Here is a 5,517-nt window from a genome sequence, read left to right on the forward strand (position 1 = left end):
TAAGCAACGGAATAGACCGCTACGCTACCCGGGCGCCCTCTAGCACGTCAGAATTGTTAGCCTTTCACTGCCTAGTCCGACAACTCCTACCACGTGGTACTTGACGTTGACCAATAGGATGACAGCACGCTCTCTGGCGCACATATGTGAAAATGGCGAAGAGAAAGCCATGCTGCCGTTGCTGCTGTCAGGTGAAACGACGAAACCGGGGAAAGGTTCACTGCGCAGTGGCAACCAGACCCCTGCCTTTTTGACGTTTCTTGGAGGGAGGACCATGACAGAGCCAAACAAGCTAGGCTAAACGCTGGCCAGAAATAGCGGAGGCACTTCAGTAACCCGGTGAGTAGCTGGTTAAGCTATGCTAGGTTAGCATTCCCCAGTAGTGCTAGCCACATCAGAGTCCACAGTCGTTTCGGGACACAAGACCGCCAGCATCACACATAGCGTCTCTGTAGCCATGATTGACATTTTCTTGCCCCTTCTCCCCGACGACCTATGAACTCGCACAGGATCGTGATAGTCAGCATACGATGATTGGTCGGGGTGATACTTGTAGTGTTGCCAGTCTCCCGGCCAAGACACGGTAAGAATTCGTGGCACTATGATTGGTTAATCTGACATGGTGACCATCGTGAAAGACAAACATACCAGGTAGTCTGGTCCCGGCTCAAGACCACCAAAAGCTTAGATTAAAACGAAAACTCGAAAGTGCCTACACGTGAGTTGTTCAGCTGTTTGAAACATCCATTGTTTTCCACGGCTCAGCAACCTATCAGGGGCGTGAATTGTTTATAGCCCTTGAACATGTCTTTGGAGCTCGTATTCAAATTCCTTACAAGAGAGGTGGCTTTCTTTACTGGCTCAGACACAAGCTATCAATTTAGTATACGACCTTTGACTGGTGCTATTCCCTCGACTGTTTTATGTATGTTCTGTCACTCTACTGTAATCTATAAGGGGGGGGGGCAGAAAAACCATGAAAATTACCTTGTTAGAAAAACACAATATTACATCTGTTTAAAGCCTATAAGAAGATGGCCAGCTAAATGCGTCCGTTTGGCTTAATTACTGGTCACATCATTATTACTCCACGTCACAGAACTGTTTCGAAGCCATTCAGGAGCGGTCACTTGTAGTACAACTCCATCTTGCCACACTGGCAAAGGGCATTGTAACTTGGGAGCAGGTGGCGAGTCTGAGCACCTTATGATGATATAATGTCACATACAGTGGGTTGCAGTGACAATGGCTATGTAGTGAAATGTCAAAGCAATGTCAACTGACTTGTAGAGAGGTAATTTGACGGCTGATGTGACTTCTACATGGTTGGATACCTAAGGCAATGTGAACGTGTGATATGTGTGATGTGATATGCTGAAACCTGATAAACGTGTGCCCTGAGAGAGGGTGGCAGACAGAAATGCTGGAATGTAGGCAAGTGGACAGGCATAGAAATATACTGTAGGCCTAACTAAGCAGTGACGGACATATATGCTAACCAGGCTGTCAACTGGTCTGATATCAAAACACTGCAGTTTTTTAAAGACAAGGTCATAAAAGCGCACAAGTGGAGAGTCAGACGTGCAGCTAAATGGCACAGAGACATGCAGACATAAAGACATACTTATGCAAGAGACTGATTGACAGGGCTTCCAGCTGCACAGTGTTTCCCTCTCAGATAAGACAGACAGACACATGGTCAGACAGACAGACACACAGTTATACGGACAGACAGACGGTCAGACAGACAGACACACGGTCAGACAGACAGACAAATGGTCAGACAGACAGACAGACAGTCAGACAAGGAACCTCACTGATGGACATGCTTGAGTGACAAGCAGACAGACAGGTCTGTGGCAGCCCAGTCAGTCCCATTATGGTGCAAGGGTGTTCCCACTACAGTGGAAGCTGTCACTCCTCTGTCGTTCAAATGACAAGCCACTCTAGCCAGGGACGCGCCGCAACGGGCTGAGAAAGCATGTCATCTTTTTCTTTTCTTCCCCCTCTCTGCGATGTCTCGCTCGATAAAAGAGCAGCCACGAGAACAATAGGAGATAACGGACTAAAAAAAGGACAGAGCGAGAGACAGACAGACGGGCGATAGAGGGATGGTGGGATGGGGGTGGTGGGGGTGTGTGAGATGGGGCGTTTTGACATCTGAATTACGTTTCTATTGCTCCAGACACATGAGAAGAAAGGAAGAAAGAGAGAGAGAGAAAGAAAGACAGGACGGGGAGGCGCGGCGGCAAACCGTCACTTAGATGTTTATTTTAACTTCACAGTATTTGCGTGGCAACTACAAAACCATGAAATCTCCAAACTAAGCCCCTCTCACACTCGCCCCTCAAGTCTGGCGGCAAATACGAGCCAACGGGGAGGCCATTTTCACATTAGCCACATAAAAAAAAGTCAGAATTTGACACGCAAACACCTTTTTTGTGTGTGGCTGAAACAAACAAATCCAAGTTGTAACTGCTCGTTTGTAATGAGGCAGGTGTCAGCAACCTAGTCTTACAATATACTCATCGACACATGTGGTACAAAGAGCCTAGGATGTCACTCAGAGTACATACCGTTGATTATGCATAGACAGTCAGCAAGGGGGGGGATTAAAATGACATGAATAAAACATAACCTGCAGTCCTTACTCACACCCACCTGTGACGAGACTGCCCATAGGGCAAGAGTGACACACATGGGGGCAAACCTTTCTACCCATTTGTTGGTATATAGGCAGCACGGTGGCGCAGTGGTTAGTGCAGTCGCCTCACAGCAAGAAGGTCCTGGGTTCGAGCCCCGGGGTTGTCCAAGCTAGGGGGTCCTCCCGGGTCGTCCTCTGTGTGGAGTTTGCATGTTCTCCTCGTGTCTGCGTGGGTTTCCTGCGGGGGCTCCGGTTTCCTCCCACAGTCCAAAGACGTGTAGGTCAGGTGAATCGGCCATACTAAATTGTCCCTAAGTGTGAATATGTGTGTGTGTGGGCCCTTGTGTGATGGCCTGGCGGCCTGTCCAGGGTGTCTCCCCACCTGCCGCCCAATGGCTGCTGGGATAGGCTCCAGCATCCCCCGCGACCCTGGGAGCAGGATAAGCGGTTTGGATAATGGATGGATGTTTGTGTGTATTCCTGCTTCTTATCAGGGCCTACAGCCGCCACATATTATCCACTCCTTTATTCACTCATTTGGAAAAGAGTGCATTTCCTCTCTTCCTTTCATAATATCTATCATTCAGTACCACGTTCAAGGATTCTCTCTCAGACATGAACTTATTACGTACATATTACTAATTGCATGTGCACCTACGTGTATAAATGTGTGTGTGTGTTCATGTGTAAGCACATAAATGTGTGTGTGACATCTAGCCCTCTGTAGCCTCATTAGAATCTTTCAGGGCCTGCTGTGCACCCATCCCCACACACTTACAGTGCTTTGATTTCCACGAGTCTAAAGATGTCAATCACCTGCCCCCCCCCCCCCCCCCCCAGAGCAGGGGAATTCACACACACACACACACGCACTTATGCACGCACGCACGCACACACACACACTCCATCAACGCCCTCCTCCCACTTCCCCTCCATCTCCATCTTCCTCTCCCTCATAACTCCCCCTCAGCCATTCCACTATTTGAGAGTAATTTCATGTGCCAGCGTGGCGCATAATACACTTTTAATGGACAACTAATTCTCTGCCATTACTTCGTCAACATGATTACGGGATCTGCCGCCCGCTATCCAGAGGACTTGGGCCCAGGCTTTTTAAATATACACAAGACATTAATGTGTCTCTATTCAGCTTTACATCAGGGGATGTCAGCCATTTACATAATGCCACCATTGAGGTCTGTGACAGACTCCGCTCTCCTCCCCACGCCTCTCTCTCTCTCTCTCTCTCTCTCTCCCTCGCCCCCCCCCCCATGGCTCCCTCTCTAGCCACAGCTCTATTTTTCGACATGATTTCTTTCCACAAAAGGCCTCGCCGTACTGCTGTTTCCCTCCCTCTCCTTCGCTCTCTCTCTCTCTCTCTCTCTCTCCGTTCATCTCTCTCTCTCTGATTCCATGAATTGCCTGCACTTTCCACCGATCACACAGAATAGGGCAGAGAGATGGAGGGAGACACGGGGACAGTTGAAAGTGAGAGAGAGCGAAGGAGAGAGTGGAGAAGGGATTAGGCGAGGTTGGTTTTTCTAAAGGGGTGTGAATGGGGGAAAGTTGCCTTTCCATCACCTGTACAAAGACGGGATATCAGGGGATAAAAAGGGATGAGTGTATAATTTGACCACTTAAACGGCTAGTTCGTTAGGCCTGTCAGGAGAGCACTCTTCTGCCTGTTGGGAGGCATGGCAGATATGCAAATCTGTTCCCCGGTGGAAGAATCCGTTCGCCTCTTGGTTTCTGGCATTTAGGTGAGAGAACATTAGCCCCTAGGCGGTAAGACACAGTATATGTTGATCCGGGAACGAGGAAATTGGATTTCTAAACCTTTGTCGGGACAGAGCGGGTCTTTTGTGGCCGTCTGAACAGGGAAGATATCAGATTTGATGCCATTTGACTCGGTGTTTTGGAGCCAAAGGGTTAAAACTAAGCATCTGGCTTCCTGTGCTCATGCAGCCAGGGCGTTGTGGTGGGGTCCCAAGAAGCAAGGCATTCAGGTCATCTTTTTTTATTATTATTATTATTATTATTATTATTTAATCAGACCGGTTAATTAAGAACAAATATTCATTTGCATGGCTGGCCCGTTGGAGTTGGTTTGGGGATGAATGTTAAAGCAGGGCGACTACAGAGTCGTTTTCCTCTCTGCATTTTGAACATGTTTTGGAGTCGCACACATGCAGAAATGTTAATTTAGTGGCGGGTTTATCGTCATATTACAGTCACCACAGTCGGCGGTGTTGGATTTACAGTGAGGGGACGGCAAAGTAGAAATATTAAAGCAGTGTGCCCCTTTTGTGAGGTGCACACAAGGCTGAAAATACACACACACACACACACACACACACACACTCTACAATACCCTCACTGGCCCTTGGCCATAGGAAACATATTCTCTTGTCTGGCAGGAAGGCCAGGCAGTGTCAGAAGTCCAACACTGAAGATAGTAAAAACCTCCATCCGGTGTTGTGCGCATGGGTACCTTTTGGCCGTGGTACACAGCCTTGCGTGCTGTGTTTGTGTAGCGGGGTCATCGACAAATTCAAAGTCACAAAGGTTGTTTTTGTCTCCACAGAGACATTTCCTATAGAGCTCTTTTTGATGTCGGTGAGCAGGCCACTATTGGCCACTGGGGCCAAATACAGGAAGTTGTCTTTCATGTTTTCAGACGCCATATTGTCAGGTCACGGCTGGTTTATGAGTCTCTTCAGAGTTATTTGATGTTTTCTTTTTTTTTCTTTTTCTTTACAGTACTGAGTCTAGGGGTTGTTCTGCATTGGGCATTGATTGGAGCGGCGATAATTTGAGGCAGGGGTGCAGTATTAGCAGGGGAGTCATATATTTAGTTATTTCAGTTTATACTT

The sequence above is a fragment of the Lampris incognitus genome, chromosome 13 (genome assembly GCF_029633865.1).
Source record: "Lampris incognitus isolate fLamInc1 chromosome 13, fLamInc1.hap2, whole genome shotgun sequence".
Lineage (NCBI taxonomy): Eukaryota > Metazoa > Chordata > Actinopteri > Lampriformes > Lampridae > Lampris > Lampris incognitus.